The sequence below is a fragment of the Neofelis nebulosa genome, chromosome 1, assembly GCF_028018385.1.
Source record: "Neofelis nebulosa isolate mNeoNeb1 chromosome 1, mNeoNeb1.pri, whole genome shotgun sequence".
Lineage (NCBI taxonomy): Eukaryota > Metazoa > Chordata > Mammalia > Carnivora > Felidae > Neofelis > Neofelis nebulosa.
The window spans coordinates 175,041,349-175,058,848 of record NC_080782.1 but is presented as its reverse complement, the minus strand read 5'-3'; the positions used below and the strand labels follow the sequence as shown (position 1 = coordinate 175,058,848).

At 41.0% G+C, this 17,500-nt stretch overlaps 1 protein-coding gene and 1 long non-coding RNA gene across 12 annotated transcripts in view; one reads left to right on the top strand and one right to left on the bottom strand.

The window, feature by feature from the left end:
- Nucleotides 1-17,500, top strand: part of MBNL2 (muscleblind like splicing regulator 2) — a 158,610-nt gene that overhangs the window by 19,706 nt on the left and 121,404 nt on the right. The gene's annotated exons all lie outside the window — the stretch shown is intronic.
- The window catches only part of LOC131483476 (uncharacterized), a 167,263-nt gene continuing 164,912 nt past the window's right edge, over nt 15,150-17,500 (bottom strand). Inside the window, exons 4-5 of one of the 2 annotated variants that reach the window (XR_009247714.1) lie at nt 15,963-16,106; nt 15,150-15,494 (exon numbers count right to left, since the gene is read on the bottom strand). This is a non-coding gene — a long non-coding RNA (uncharacterized LOC131483476). Of the gene's footprint in view, nt 16,107-17,500 lie in introns of both variants that reach the window. The other variant, XR_009247712.1, reaches the window with a different exon arrangement.

Sequence of the window (17,500 nt, the reverse complement as noted above, 5' to 3'; positions counted from 1 at the left end):
GGGATGCTACTGTAAGTGGCATGTATCACGGAGTCCTTTCTATTGACGTCATCTCTGAAAGCAGTGCCCACAGAAGGCAAAGCGCAGGCCCAAGTAGGGCTCCATGCTGGACATGGGGTCCAGCGATGTGCTCCCGTGAAGGAGCGTCCATCATGCTCTCTCCCCCGCCTCTGCCTCAACCCCCAGAGCTATGGTATGCTTCAGGCGTCCTCCCTCCATCCTCCCCCAGGTGACAGTCTGCGGCAGTGGCCAGTGGCGGGCGTGCGCGGTGAATGTAGGAAAGAAAGCCCTCCAGAAAGTGCACTGTGCTTCTTGAACATCTCAGGTTCCGCTGCAGTTTAGGTAGATGGATTTTCATTTGACTCTGGAGGATGAAAAATTGGGGTCCTTAAATCATGTTCTGGTGAGGCACAACAGCAACAAGATGAACTCCAAGGACATAAGGACTAGAGTAGAGGGGGGCACCATGGGCCGGGAGGGTGAGCGGCTCTCAAGGCAGTGGAGATGTTCCAGACAACAGCAAGCAAAGAAAGGGGCGAAGGGTGTCACAATCTCCTTCTAATTAGCATGTGCCTTCTAATTAGTGGCTTTTGAGGCTTATCAAGTCTCATCTGTAAACTAAAACTAATAGGCAGTTAGGGCTTTTTTTGTTTTCTTGTTTTTTTTGCGTTTTTTTGTGGGGTTTTTTTGGTTTTTTGGGGTTTTTTTGCTTTTTTTCCTCCCTACCCTTCAAGGGAAAAACACATGAATTAAGATTTAATTTGCCAGCAAACAGCATAATATGTACGCACGGAAGCAAAACTGTGTTATTCAGCATGGCTACGGCTGGATATTTAGGGAGATTTTTTATCCTCCAGCATAGATCTTGTTTTGTTATCATTCATCAGAAGCAGCAAGAAAAAAAAAGGGGGGGGGGGTAGAGTGCAAACTTCTCTGAAGATCCCTGCCTGTTCTCTTTACATCTCTGTCTCCCACAGCATCAAAAAGGCAAGAAAGAGAACCACACCCTTCTCTTGGCCACAGCGTGGATAGTATTTTGCCCTCCCCGCTGGCTAAAATGACGAAATAAAAATACAATTCATCTCACATGACATCGGATCATGGCGGTTTCAAAATTCCTCATAGTTTAAAGGCTGATTTACAGGATTAGGTCATAGAAATGCCTATAAAATTCCAATGTGATTATTTAGTTCTGTTCAGTTTGTTTCAAATATTACCACACGCCCCAAGGAAAACCCCACTTGTGAAGATCTTTGTAATGAATTGAAGTTTGCCTGCGTGACTTTTTTTTTCAGCTCTCCTGAGTAAACACGGCTGTAATTTCGAAAGCAGCAAATTGAGGGATACACAGGGAAAAGGGCACCAGTGCCCAATAATACTGCCAAACTGAACATGATCAGAAAAGCTAAGAAAAATCTGGAAACTAATAGAGACAAGTCAACTTATATTCAGGATGGTCCCACGAACCCTTGAAGTTCGCTGAGAACCATGAAACTTTGGCTTTTTCGCGTATTAACAGCCCTTTTGTGCCATTGTTTTACAATGTAGACCAGCTGATAATGTGCCTTGTTCCTCATTGACTTTGCGATCTCATTCTTTGCCACGAATATAATGGCCTGTTTGTTTTGCTGCTGATGCACACTGGCCAAAGAATCAGACATTTGTTTCACGGGTGCTTGTTTTGAAGAAATCAGTTCTGGGTACATCTTTACACTGCCTATAAAAACAGAGGCTCATCTGCGTGAAAGATACCCCAGGTCTGCACTGGGGTGGGCGTCCATGTATCCACTACTATAGAAAATGAAATTGAAATAAAATAAAACTTCATTTCAATGTAATTACTAAAGAGCCTGAATTATAGGCTATGCATAAAGATGTACACTTTTATTAATTATACCAACATACAGCAATTTGTACCGGCCAAGAGTATTTCTCATAATGGCTCTTAAGAAGTTCTTATTAATGAAGAGATAAGAATGATTTATAAGTAGTTTTACAGGTATTTATATCTAAATGAATGGTAATGAAATGCCTGGGAAGTTTGGTCTCATAAGTAGGGTAAATAATCCCATTAGAATGACGCTAAGACTATTAATTTTTTCAGCAAGCGCACACCCCTTCTGCCCCCCTTTTTTCGTAAGTAATTCAAAGGTAACCTTTAGCCTAGTCTGGGGGTGGTTTCAACTCACAAGGGAACTCTGATCAGTTGGTGGTGGCTGCCTGCCTGGAACCTTGTTTTGAGAAGTCTTCCAGTGCCAAGTCTAGATTCATAGGGAGAAAGTGCTAGGATTGATTAGTCATGCCTGCTGTGGACGGGCAAGGTGGGAAGAGGGGAACTGAGGGCTATCCATTTGCTACCCTTGGCTGGAGCCTTCAAAAGTGCTGCCCAGTTGGCATTGTCACAAAGCCACCCCCAGAACGCACTGCAAACTGATCGTAACTTCAGCTACTGCCAACGCAGTTGGTAGGTACCTTCAAAATCCACAGTTGAAGGTTCTTCCTACGAGAATGGTAGCCGTTGAAGTATCTTAATCCGCTTGAACCCTGAGTAAGAAAAGTAAGTTGAATTTACGAGTATAGCTATAGAAATGCATTTTTACTCTTCCTAAGTTTGAAGAACAGAATTATTTACAACCCTTCTTTCTGGGTGTGATATTTGGGGAAGGGAGTAGGGGGGCTGTTCCACGGGGATGAGCCCTTCGAAATGGCATTTTGATATTTCTTTTTTTTTTTAATTTTTTTTTAACGTTTATTTATTTTTGAGACAGAGAGAGACAGAGCATGAATGGGGGAGGATCAGAGAGAGAGGGAGACACAGAATCTGAAACAGGCTCCAGGCTCTGAGTGGTCAGCACAGAGCCCCACGTGGGGCTTGAGCTCATGGACCGCGAGATCATGACCTGAGCTGAAGTCGGCCGCTTAACCGACTGAGCCACCCAGGCGCCCCGGCATTTTGATATTTCAAGTGTAGTCGTTGCATTTTTTGGAAATAAGGTGAACAGGTACTTATTTCCCTTCATTAAAACAAATCTGAAACTCAGGGCCAGATCCACAGGACAGGCTGATTTTCTTTCATTTCTAAGTTTAATAACAAATAACACACAGGACACAGGAAGGGAACCAGCTCTCTTAAAGCACCCACTGTGTTCTAGGCACCTTGACAACCGTTTTCAAAATGTTAAAAAATATATGTATTTAATGCTCCCAGCTTCCCTGAGAGATACAGAATATTGTCCCATTTTCGAGATCAGAAAAATGAGGTTTAGGAACGTTAGCTGTTAGGTCAATATGGAGCTTATATTGGAACCCGCTTCTAAAGCAGGCTGAAATGTCTGTGTGAAGTTCAGAATTTAAACATAAGCCACTTGTGCCAACTTTTAAACAGGACTTTTGCGGTGACACTTTAAATATTGACAAGTAATTCTAGAACTTTAGCATTTTGAGAGTCCTCAGTAAGTATTGGCTACTACTATTTCTCTCCCTCTCTCTCTCCCCCTCTTCTCTCGTGTGCACATATACATATATAGGTGTGTGTGTGTGTGTGTGTGTGTGTGTGTAGTGAATGTCTGTGGAACTTCAAATGTTTATTGCAAACCACTTTGCCTTTTTATTTCAAGAAAAAGTGAATGGCTACTTTTTATGTTTGAGAATTATCTAAACCTAGAAAGGGTAACTTTTTATAGGAGGATAAAGACTACAAAGTATGCAATAAAATCAGCAGTGTGTGTAAGAAACTAGATTATCATCCGACATTTCATACAGTTTCTAAATTGTAGTTCTAATCCAGAGGAAGTCTGCTTTTAGTTAAACGCTGTGAATAAACCCCTGTTTCTAAAATTCTCCATCTCTCTTTTGGTGGGAGGGGGCAGTATGGGGTTGGCGCTAGAGAGAAACTTCTTTTATTTTTTTTTTCCTTTTTCTCTGAGAAGGCTTTTTATTAATTTCTTTTCCTGAATTTTTGACCCTGTAAAGAAAAAGAGAGCTATTGTACCAAACCACACAACAGGACAGGCTCCCCCAGAAGGGAGTTTTCCTTCCTGCTGAAGGACACAGATAGCAGCTTTATGAGCTGGTTACAGTCAGCTTTATCGCAAAGCCAGTAGATTTTCTTAATATACTTATTGCTGTTCCGTAAATAGCACGGGGGCAATCATGAATCTGAATCACTTATGGGGTCCAAATGAGACAGATTCTGGTAATCTTGGGGAGAAGTGTTAAGTAGACTCAGTAATGAAACTAGTAATTGGAATTCTTTCTAATTGTGCGGGCTGTTAGTCTCCAAACTAATCCTTTGAGTGCCTGTTGTCTTCCTCTGAAATTCACTGAGACACTGCGTGCGGGAAGCACTTTATCCACTATGTAAGATGCTCCATAAATGCCAGCTGATAATATTAATGATAATAAGTGTATTAAAATTTTAATTAAGACATGAAGAGAGCTCTAAGATTGCCCACCATATTTCTTGAAAAAGAGAATTCATTAAAAACTGCAGTGTGCTTTATTTGTTTCTTTATGGTCCAGGATATTTGGAGGAACAGCACCGGAATCCTGGCTGTATGTGAATCACTAAAAGCCATCAGAGAACAGGCTGAGACTTTTTTGTCTTTAAAATGGTATGGTACCCTGAGTTTTAAAATTCTGAATTGTCTTTTGATTCCCTTTGAAAGAGGGACAGGCGAAAGAGGTATTTCCTAAGGTCTAGCAGAGCTTTTTAATTCTAGAAGAATGTCACTGTAGTTCTTCTCAGAGCTCTTTGGGAAAGCATCATTTCTCTCCTGTCTCTCTTGCCTCTTGGCTGAAGTTAACGATATGATCTGGGACACTACTGTGTGGATTCAGATGGAAAGCGTCGAGGCTATTGAGGCAGTGGTATTCTTGGTTACCTGAAAACTGTTTAGAACTCTAGATGCTTTTAGTTCATTCATTAGTCAGACAGCTAAAAAAAAAAAAAAGCAGAGTGGTTGGAAGATTAATAATGTCACTTACTCTATTTTAATCACATTTTGGTTCGGTGGTATTGTTTTTATTTTAGACAGTTCATAAGCAGTTAATATTTGAATCTGCAGACCAATTGCTCTACCTGTGATTTCTACCCCAAAACATACGTGTGCCCAAATTTTGAAAACATTTAGTCCGCATCAAAGCAGATAAGGCAAATCCTTCACTATACTTTTTAAAAGTTTTTTTTTTGTAATTTTTACTTTTTAAGTTTAAATTTTAATATTTATTTATTTATTTGAGAGAGAGAGAGAGAGAGAGCTCACGCATGCACTAGTTGGGGAGGGGCAGAGGGAGAGAGAGAGAGAGTCTTAAGCAGCCTCCACACTCAGTGCAGAGACGGACGGGGCTCGATCTCACAACCATGAGATCGTGACCAGGGCCAAAATCAGGAGTCAGACACTTAACCAACTGACCTACCTTCAGGCGCCCCGCCTTCATTATACTTTTTAAGCCTAAAATGATTTGTCATCAGACAATCTCATTCTAGTTCAGCGTTTGATGTTGCACTGGAAACAGTGTTTCTTGGCAAATATCCTCCCCGCCATTTATTAGTAGTCCTGGATTCAACATGTAATTATTTTCATATTGCATAACGATTTACTTTTCATAGTATTTCACAGACATGTTTGAAGCTCTTCTACATGGTTGAATAGCTTAGTTGATTAAAGCAAGAGACCATGATTATGGGTTGCTGATACCATGGACTTATGCTCCATTCCAGACCTTAGCCAACCCTTCTAGAAATATGTGCTCTGAGTCCCCAAGGGGGTCAAACCATACCATGATATCTTCAACCACGTAACATACAAAAAGAAATTCCATGTTCACTATTGCTGTTAAGAATAATAAAATCCAGATAATAGATTTTTTTTTTCCTGAGAATCTCCCCTTTTATTCTGAAACCCTATAAAATCAAAGGAGGGGAAGAGAAGGTGGAGCTGTATCCGAAATGTAATGTTAAAACTGTCTCATTTGGTGCCTTAGTGGTTAATTTTACACTAGTTATGTTTTATTATTAGATGTAATAATAAGGAGTTATAATTTAACGTTTTTATGCCAAGTTCTATGTAAAGTGTTATGCAAATTTTACTATATTAGGAAGCTACAATTTGCAAGCCATTGTCACTCTGTTCATTCTTTTATTTAATCTCTTTCCTTAAAAGTTGGCCAGCCCCCTACCACAACCTACTCACTGTGAGCTTGAATTATTCAAATTAACATCAAGTTGTTTAAATATTAAACTGCATTTTACTTGTGACTTACTTTTCAGCAACATTATTATAATTTCTGCTGAGCAGTTTGGACAACAGACTATGATACGCAATCTGCTTATTGTACCAACTAAGTGGGCAAGGGTCATGTCAATGAAAGCGTGTCCAGACTCAGCAAAATAATGTGATTTCCCTAGTTGGTTACTTTCTTGCCTTCTAGGATGTTCAGTCTGGAAATTATATCCACTTTATAAATGTCTCTTGATCTTCATAGCATTTGACCTATTGTTCAGTTTTAAACGAGACAATGACATGTTTGCAAGCATAAAAGCCCACAAGGCATTTTTAGAATTTTTTGCAATTTTTTTGTTTTATTTTCTGATGATAGTTGCTTCCTGAAGAAAGGATATACAATATTCAATATCACATGGTAAGCATTTGGATCTGACATTCTACATTGTTAGAAGAGCTGCTTGATATCTAATAATATGAATGTACAATAATTTGTTTTAGCATTTCCTGTCACTTTACATTGGTTCTAATTTTTTTATTTTTATAAATTATACTGTGGCTAACATCCTGATATGTAAATATTTAATCCCATGACTGATTCCTTTAGGATAAATCCCTCAAAATGGGATCTCTATGAACTATATATGTTTTCACCCTTTGAATGTTGGAGAACACTTTTCACTTTCATGTAGGAAATATATATATTATATATATATATATATATAGTATATTATTTAGAGTAATAATTTCCCTCAAAATTCTATAGACATTTTTCTATTGGCTTTTAATGTTTTGTACTGCAGAAGAGAAGCTGATCGATTTATTTGTAGTTAACTCTTTTTGGGACAGAGGGGCTAAATCATTTTAGAAACTTCCCCTTGTCTTGGTGATTACTAGAATATTCTAAGTTCACAGAGCTTTTCATTGGCTTTGCCTAGGACACAGAAATCTCTTCTTTCTAGGCTCCCTTTGAACTCCAAAAATTTTCTAGTCCATATTTTTTAATTATGCTGTTTCATTTGTTCCTTTATTTTTATCTCTCCAGTGACATGAATCATTCTTAGTTTAGATTTTTGTTTTCTGGCCTCCAGATCTGTAAGCAGCTCTCTGATGATTTCAATCTTTTTCCTTTTTCTCTTCGTTTTAGAAATATGTCTCAAGTGTATTCTTCACCTCACTGATTCCATTTTGTACACTAACAGTGCTCTTTATTGTATAACATTAAGGTTTTAATTTTGCTACTGAAATGTTGGTTTCCTCACATTCCTTTCTTGTGCCATCCAACCGCCATTTTTATCTGTGGCTGTTTCAGTCCTGTTTCAGTTCAGTTACTATTTTTCTCTTCCCTGTTTCAGTTTATGAAGAAAGGATGGGCTTCCCTGGGTTTTATTGAAAACACAAAGCAAGATGCTATCTTAACATTTTCTTCTTTTTCTTTTATGATAGACCTTAAGCTCTCCATCTTGACATTTTTTTTTTTTTTTTGATTTGCAAACTCTTTCTGTAGTATGACTGGTGTCATATTGGATCTTTGTTGCATATTTAAGTTTTTGTTGGTCTTTTTACTCATTCATCCATCTTGAATGGAAAGAGGTCTGTCCAGGCCTGGTTCTTTTTATTCAAGACAGGGAACAGAAACCTTTTTATAGCTCCCCACTTGCCACCTGACTGTCAGTAGAACTGTCTTCTCAGATGGCAGGCAGAGGGTTCTTGGGTGTAGATTGAGTTCAGTGGTATGGTATACAGGGGTGTAGCGAGGAGGGAGTTCGGGCCGTGGGGTACCCAGCAGGGATGTGGCATCTTGGCTTCGGTTTCTTGCCCTAGGGATTACTACTCTCTACCCACTCTTCCTCTGCTTGGCCTTCATGCCAAGTTTCCGCCTCAGCCAAGCCTCCTTACTGTTGTTATTCCCATGGTACAAGGCAGACAAACCCACTGAGCTGCTGGATTTCAAGTTAGTGTGGCTTCTCAGCAAAATGTTGGATTTTTCTGTAAACTAGGAGCAGTAGAGACTTCAAACCATGTAACTGATACAATTTCCCTATTTCTAACACTCTTCAAGTTTCCTTTTTCTGTATGTTGATCAACCTTTAGTTATTGCACTGGGGATTTGGCAGGGGGGTAATTAAATAGCTACATGTGCTCAAGTTGACAGTGCACCAAGAAGTCAGAAGTTTTTAGTTAAAATGTATCAAAGCCATTAAAAATAGATTGACCTTTTGTTGTTTGCATTGTTTTTTATTCTCAGAAAGACTTAGATGCCTGTTATCAAAGATTGACCTATATATTCTTTTGCCCTTTTGTGGATTATCTTTTTTTTTTTTTTTTTTTTTTAATTTTTTTTTTCAACGTTTTTTATTTTTATTTTTGGGACAGAGAGAGACAGAGCATGAACGGGGGAGGGGCAGAGAGAGAGGGAGACACAGAATCGGAAACAGGCTCCAGGCTCCGAGCCATCAGCCCAGAGCCCGACGCGGGGCTCGAACTCACGGACCGCGAGATCGTGACCTGGCTGAAGTCGGACGCTTAACCGACTGCGCCACCCAGGCGCCCCAAGGATTATCTTTTTAATCAAATCAACATGCAATTTATTTTGGTGAATAGTACAAGTTGAGTTAATAAACTCAATGTATCCTCTCTTTTTTCCCCAATTTTCCTAAATAGTACCTCCTGAATGAGACATGCTTTCTCCACCTGTAGTACTTATTATCTTGGATCCTGAATTCTTGGGTACACTAACATCCCTTTCAAGATGCGTTTAGTCAATTGCATTGATTCGTCTATCTATTCTTCAGCAGTAACAAACTGTTTTAATTGTTTTTTATTGACACTACATGCATCCATCTACTAAGGCCGATCCCATATATTATGATTCTGTCTTCATCTATTTCTTTTTCTAGAAAAACCTCAAAATCATTAAGTTCTTTCCATATTTATAAAAACCTTCTCCAACAAGAACAAAAAAAAAAATTCTTTTTGAGACTTTAGTAGAACTGTCTTGAACCTGGGGCCCCTGGTTGGCTTAGTCAGTTGAGCGTCCGACTTAGGTTCAGGTCATGATCTCATGGCCCGTGGATTCGAGCCCCGTATCGGGCTCTGTGCTGACAACTCAGAGCCTGGAGCCTGCTTCGGATTCTGTGTCTCCCTCTTTCTCTGCCCTTCCCCCCACTTGTGCTCTCTCTCTCTTTCTCTCAATAATAAATAAACATTAAAAAAAACTGTCTTGAATCTATAAATTAATTTGGTAAGAACTAACATCTTTAAATGGTAAGAATGCTAATCCAGAAATATCTCTCAATTAAAAAAATAATACTTTCTGTCTCCAAGTAAAATTTGTTAATTTTTGTCTGTCCAAAACATTTTCAGTTAGCATTATTCCCAATTGTTTTATGTTTTATGTAGCTATTATGAATGATACGTTTTCTACTATGTATTCTACCTGATTATTGCTAGAAAGCAAGAAAACTTGGTTCCATTTAATTTTATTTATTTTCCTCATTTCTGGCAGCTTACGGAATTCGCTTTTTCCTTGTGAGACTCAAATTTAATTCTCTTGAATTTTCTGGCTATATAATCATATCAAATCAAGATAATGACAACATTTTCTCCTCTTTCTTAACAGTTATACCATATATTTCTGTTACATATTAACGTATTGACCTGCACTATGTCTTGACTTAAAAAAATTTTTTTTGAAGAGCTGATTTTCTGAAAATTTTCAAAAATAAATGGTTAGTGACAGAGGTTTCTCTATATTTTATATCCTGCTATGAATGCAAGTTCCCTAGGGAATTTTAAACTAATTATAGCAACCAGCACCAGATATTTCATCTTGCTAACTGAAATCTAAGACACTTAAGTATCTCATAAATATTAGTTTTATGATATTAAAAAATGCAGGGTAGTCCATTTAGACTGATTGCACATAAGTTTCCTGCCTCATGGAAAATATCACTCTGGTATATAAATTTAAAATAAAGAGAGCCAGCTATTTTCTTTTGCTTTGTCTCATCCATCCATCCATCCATCCATCCATTTATCTACTCAACAAATATTTATTGAACCTTGTGCTCAAAGCAAAAGAATGAAAAAGTCTAGTCCCAACCCTACAGACTCTCAGCTGACACTTACTAGGGATGCATAGTTCTGCTCACATAACTGCACCCAAAAATGTTCATGGCTTGATTAAATGATATTGAGTGAATATATACTTAAGTTCTTATCACACTAATTATATGCTTCGGAGTTAAAACTTGATTCTCCGAAAAACAAACACTGTGACATGTGAGTAAAACCAAATATCACTTGTGGATCCTGTTCATTCATTATCGGAAGGCTTCTCTTTTTGCCTGTCTGTCCCGTTCTTTTATTTTCTCACTTGAGGAAAGTCTGCAGCTATACAGGGGAATGTGGGAAAAGTAAACGTGTTTCAAGTTTACTGGTTTGCACATGCATCAAAAAAAAAAAAAAAATCTTTGAGGGGCACCTGAGTGGCTCAGTTTGTTAAGTGTCTGACTTCAGCTCAGGTCACGATCACACAGTTCGTGGGTTCGAGCCCCGTGTTGGGCTCTGTGCTGACAGCTCAGAGCCTGGAGCCTGCTTCAGATTCTATGTCATTAAAAAAACAAAACAAAAACAAAAACAAAACAAAAAAACACAATAAAAAATCATTAATAATCCTCCCTTTGTAAAATAGTGATGCACAAAGTTTTCTTTTTATAATAACACCATACTGATTTCATTTTATTTTTAAAAATTTGTTAAGTGTTTTTATTTTTGAGAGAGACAGAGACAGAGACAGAGCGTGAGCAGGGGAAGGGCAGAAAGAGAAGGAGACACAGAATCCGAAGCAGGCTCCAGGCTCTGAGTTGTCAGCACAGAATCCAACACGGGGCTCGAACTCAGAACAGTGAGATCATGACCTGAGCCAAAGTCAGACGCTTAACCAACTGAGCCACCCAGGTGCCCCACCACCATACTGATTTTAATACTATAGAAATTATCATATAGTTTTTTTGGAAGCTTACATTCTCGAAATGTTTTCCAATAAAATTTTCCAAGCAAATAAAATTTTGATGGACAAATGTTGAGTAAAAAGCATTTAGATACTTATATTAACATATTATAACACTGAATCTTCAAGTTTGTTAATATGTATGATTTCTTTTTGAAAAACAAACTGTGATCCACACCTAAAAATAAAATAAAATACAACATATACTGATTTCTGAAGCATGATGGAAGATTTTGTTACATTATGATAAAGAGGAAGGCAGTAAGCAATGTTCTAGAAGGGCTCATGACAATTTTGGTTGTAAAAGTTTAAAGCAAAAAACAATGTCATTAACTTACTCTAATGCATTTACTCTAATTCATCTCTAAAATGCTTTCTGCAAAGCATTTGTCTCTATTTTGAAAATATATTTGGGGCACCTGAGTGGCTCGGTCAGTTAAGCATCCGACTCTTAATTTCAGCTCAGGTCATGATCCTGTGGCTCGTGAGTTCGAGCCCCACTGTTGGATTCTGTGCTGACAGCATGAAGCCTGCTTGGGATTCTCTCTCTCTCTCTCTCTCTCCCTCTGCCCCTCCTCAGCTCACGTGCATGCATGCACACCCTCTCTCTCAAAATAAATAAACATTAAAAAAATTATTTTTCAATCTATTTGATTGAAAAATGGATTGAAAAATTGCGTTTTAACTTCTTTTGACCCTAAATCTAGTCCCCCCTTTAATATTTAATTCTTATACTTGTAGGAACATAAAATGATCTACAATTCCAAATACATATTATCCTCAGTCATAGTACAAACTCCTAGGAAAACTAGTTAATTTGATGGATTTCCCAAATCAAGATTGATCTTAATAAGTGAAAGCAAACACAATTGAAACCAAATGGATGTACTTTTCAGTGGCATGAACATCCCAGGTGCCCTTGGCTGTCTCTGATGTTGTAGTGAAGAAGTGAGAACATTAGATTTCCCAGCCCCAAAGGTGACACTAAATCCATGTACCCCCATGATCATTTCAGGCATGTGAATGATCTGGAGAAGCACTCTTTTCTTCCCCGAGGAGGGTTAGTGATTCAGATGAAATCTTTAGCTTAAATGAACTTTGTGTTTCTGCTGCAGGGTAACCAGGCAAACCCCACCGGACCACAGGTGTCTCCCTAAAGATCCCTGTCACTACTAGGCAAGAAACAGGACTCCTAGCGTGTCCAAGGCCAAAGGGGCCCTGGAGACCCTCAAGTGTTTCCACTGAGACCTCCTCAAAACAGAAGAGAGACGAGATGGTCTCCTGAGGTTTAGGAGGACTGACAGAAGAAGGCTTCTTATTTATCTGAAGTCTCTAAATGGTATCTTCTACTCCATTATGTATGTCTGCTCTAATACAAAAAATTTAAAATTACTTACCCCTGAAGTTATTTGACTTTCCTTTTTGTCCCAACTTTTTAATTTTATTTTATTTTAGTAAAACTGATCCTTCCGTATACTACAGTATATATTTACCTGTGGTTGTGTAGCTACTCACCCCCGGGTCTCACAACCACTGCTTGGTCCAGCGTCTCCTTTTCATGGCTGGGTAAGCCAAGGCCTGGAGAGGGGCTGTGACTCACCCCAAGTCTCCTGCCTACCTTGTGACCGTGTGAAAGCTAACTCAGCTTTCCTAACTGCCAGCCCTGCCCGTTTGCTGATAGTTAGGCAATCGGGCTACTCCCCAAGGGTAGGAAAGTGTATTTCAGACGGAGGGCCTTTCCTTTTTCCACTTTTCCACTTGGGAAAAAGAAGTGCAGATGGCCCTTTCTTCCTAGAAACTTCCTGGGATCTAGTGAGCTAAGTGCTTTTTTTAGTAGGAGGTGTGGTGAGGGAGCCAGTTACCTATGTGTTTTCAAGCTCTCCATCGTCTTCCTGACTCTTGAAAACCAAAGTGCTTCTCCTTCTAAGGAAACCTTGGGAAAGCCTAAAGCATTGGCCTAAGACAGATAAGTGGGAACCTTTAAAACTGCTGGCTTAGGGACGGGATCTCCATCCTTAGCGGCTGTCTGAAAATATTTCATGTACCATTTGAGAAGCTGGATGAACCTCAGGAGGCCTGTTTGCAGAGCTGACAGGGAGTTAGAGAAAGCGCCTTGCACCGTGCAGAAGTCGTAACCAGGCATAATAAATATTTTCTGCTGCTGAGTCATTCTTACTGGAAAAAGTAGTGCAGACAGGATCATCTCTGCCAAGTGCTGCAGGGGTTATCTGTGTGGCCTTAACCAAAATTTCCACCAGCGATGTTGCAACCTCCCTGCCCCGGCTCCATGAAGAACCCAGGGATGAGATGCCTTGTAGTGGTGCTCTGCTTCCAGTCGTCCAGACTCCTGCACAGACAGTCCACCGCTTGAGGCTCGGCAACAACAGTGTAGCTGGGGCGATGAAGTTTCAAGTTCAGTGGTCGGCTCAATGGCATGTGGTTGTACAAACCGTATCTCTTGACTCTTAGCAGTTGCGGATGTAAGTGAGTCATACGTTTCTCATCCAGACACACACTTCTGTTAAACCCTAAGAGGTCCTTTGGATTCTATTTCAACGAGCAAAGCATCATTTACATCTGCACACAGGGCTTTATTGTAATCATAAAAATTATTTCGCATTTTACCCCAAGTTTAAAAGAGGCTTCATGAGCAAAATAATGCTTTAAATGTAGAAGCAGTGCTGCATAGGGGAGTTTCCTGATCATAGCATACTGTTAATGACAAAACTTTGGCGGGGGGGGGGGGGGGGCGGTTGTATACAGAGTATAAGGAGGTAGCCATGTGATGATCCGCATGCCAGAAAAGGTATTGTTCAGACTCTCTCTTTTTGCCTCTCTCTCTCTCTCTCTCTCATTTTATCTTGTCAGATTTGGTTTGACTCAAAGCTATTGGTTCTCTTAGAGAAGGAGGTCAGACCAGTTTGAAAGAAAAGCAGCATTAGGAGAGCAATCGAAGTATGCACATGGGAACGCAGGTGATAAAATCATTTTGGAAAATAATGAACAGGTAACTTGAGAGCTTGTCGTGAGGGTGGTATCACAGGTTATGCCAGGTTATTAATTTTCCAGCTCAGCAGTATGCCTCTTAAAAAACACTTAAAGGAAAAGGGATACGTTTGTGAAAGAAATGCAGTTGTTGGAGGAGATTAAGGAACTGACTGAAGTCCACGGGTCAGTCGCCCGGGAAAGCAAAACTACGTACATTTAAATAAGAATTGTGTATTTGGAAAAATACGCAGAATATGTAGTTGAGAGAGCCGTGTTTAGTACATTAAAATAGGTGCCTGAAGATTTCATGATTCATCTACATAATCCCAAAGCACCCCCACCCCCGTTCGTTCGTTTGTTTCCTTCACATTTGGTGCTTGTTGAAATGACCCAGTGAACTCCAAGTCACAAGGGAGCAGAGCCCCATGGGTAGGCTGTGATCATCAGGCTTTACATTTTGATCCTCCTTTCACAGGAATTGGGGAGAGCACTGGAGCCTCAGTTTCCCCTTCCATGAAATGGGAAGCACGTTCGCCACTTCAGAAGTTGCCCGTGACCAGGGGCAGTGCAGCCCTGTGACTTATTTTTCCTTTCCCCCAGTTTCCCTGTTGCACTTCTCAGAGCGGTGGCCCGCTGTTGCCATGGTGACACAGCACCGGGTGACGTCGCTTAGAAATAACCACAACCGGTGGCAGCGGGGAGGCTGAGCGAGCAGTGATTAGCCTGGGAGGAGTGCCCCATCTGGGCGGAGAGGCCACAAAAGACGCTGCTTGGGGAGGGGGTTGTGGAGGAGGGGACCTGGGTCTGACAGGTCCTGTGGTGCTACCAGCCTCCAGCGATTAGCATCGTGTGACCTAATAATGCCCGCCTGGGTTACATCAGAGCGCGCTAAGTTTTGATAGAATATGCACTTTGTTGCCAGGTTTGTCCTTTTTTTTTTTTTTTTTTTTTTTTTTTTTATTAGAGCTCCGGGTTTCAAGTGCAGTAAATATTTGTTGTTGATTTCAATTCTAGCAGTTAGTTCAATTTCCTGAAAGATAAGAGGAATCTTTGACTCAGACTCATTTGTGTAGCCTGCTTTATACTTGGGGCTTGAGTCACTCCTTGTCCACAGCCATTCTAAAAACTATGGCAGGAAATTGATTTTTTTTTTAACTTCTAGGGTGAGTGAAATGACATCAAAATAAAAATCCTCCTTTCATAGATTGACTTCTTCCTGATGCTGCATTTCTGGGTTCTGTACTTTTCTGCGTAAGTCAAATGGTGCTCTGCAGAGAAATTTTTATTTTGTTAAATATTAATGAAATACCATCACCTGGATGTCTGACCCTGGGGGTATCTTTCCTTCTGGGGTCTTCTGAACCTTTGGGCTGTTCAATCCACATCCCCCATATCTGGTTCCATGCCAGAATGATTGTATTCTACGAAGTCAGTGGAGTGGGGTTGGACGTCAACAGAGGTTGCAGAACTAGAAGGTTCTTCCTATCAGAACCTCTCTGGGGTGTATTTCACAGCTGGATTACAAACCTCCAGAAGAAGGGGACCTGGCTATGGCCTCAGGGGACAAGGGCAGAGGAAGACTTGGTTTCTCTGGTCTGCCTCCAGAGATAAGTCAAACCCCCAGTCCACTGTGTTGAAGGTCCATGTGGCTCAAAACTTGGGCATTCACTTGCTGAGAATACCAGGGCCAGGGATGGGGCCACTTGGGGCCCAGTCTTATCAAAGAACTTACTCACAGCCAGTTTCAGCAAACTTTTCTGCTGACAGCCTTCAGGAGCCAGTTTTGCTCCCATCCGGAAAGCCTGAGACCACCATACCGTGACGACTGGGGTGGGGGTGTTGGTGACTTCTTGGTGCACAGTAGCATTTTATGTGCTGTTCTAGTAAAAGAGAAAATGTAAAGAAGTATTACCCCCCCCCCCCCCCCCCCGGGAGGACTGATACAATATTACATCAGGAAAGACCTCTCCTCCCCATAGGCGGACACCTGGGCCATATGACTCTCTGGGAGAGGCGCATTCTCTGCAGAGGGAACAGCCCCTAGATATGTGTTCTTTTTTTCTTTTAGTGTTTATTTGTTTTTGAGAGAGAGAGAGAGAGAGAGCAGGGGAGGGGCAGAGAGAGAGGAGGACAGAGGATCTGACGTGGGCTCTGCACTGACAGCAGTGAGGCTGACCCGGGGCTCCAACTCACAAACTGTGAGATCATGACCTGAGCTGAAGTCGGACGCTCAACCCACTGAAGCACCCAGGCGCCCCTAGATCTGTGTCCTTTTTGCAGACTGGAGCCTAAGTTTTCAACACCTGCTCTGTCCTCGTGCTGAATGCAAAACCCTGTCACCTCTGCACCCTCCCTGGGTGCCCCCTCGGATCTGGACTCTGGAGCAGGAACACAATGGACTCCCCAAATGCTCCCCCCTCCCCGGTACAGTTGCTCCTGTTAGATCTCACAGCTCAAACAGCCTGCTAACAAATCTAGGCCAAACCCAGCCGAGCTGATAAGATTTCCAGAAGAGTTCCTAAAAATACATTTCTCCTTAACTCAGCCTTGCCAATCACTGTACAATCACAGAACTTTCAGGGCAGAAGTGGCCTTAAAATATTGTTGCACCCTCTCCAGTTTGACGCTAAGAAAGAAGTTGGAGCCCCAGAGAACCGACATAGTGGCAAGAACAACAATGGACGAGAAATATTTCAAATCACATCATGAGGATGGAACCAAACAAGCCTTAAGGCACAAGCTATGAGCTGTGTAGTGTATTCATTGATTTATGTGTCCATTCATCCGCACACTCATTCAGCAAACATCCACTGAGTGCTTACTATGTCTTAAAAGTTTCCGTGTCGCGTTAGCTGTCAGGGATAAGACAGACCCTGCCCTTATGGATGTTATACTCTGGTTGGCGGAGAAAAACGAAAACATCAGTAACTACGTGTGTGAGTTTCCAATCATGATGAGGACTTTGGAGGGAAATAAAGCAGGGTGACCCCGAGTGAGGAAGGAAGACTGATACAATATTACATCAGGAAAGACCTCCCCTCCCCATAGGCTGACACCTGGGCCGTATGACTCTCCAGGAGAGAGGCACATTCTCAGCAGAAGGAACAGAGAGGCCAGAGTCCTGAGGCAGGCCGACAGTTGACAGCTCAAGGACCGGCCAAAGGCAAGGGTGGCTGAGGGGGAGTGAAGGGAAGGTCAGGGAAGGTGTGGGGCTGGTCATGACGGGCTATTATAAGTCTCTTGGCTTTGACACTCGAGGTGGGGAGCCACTGGA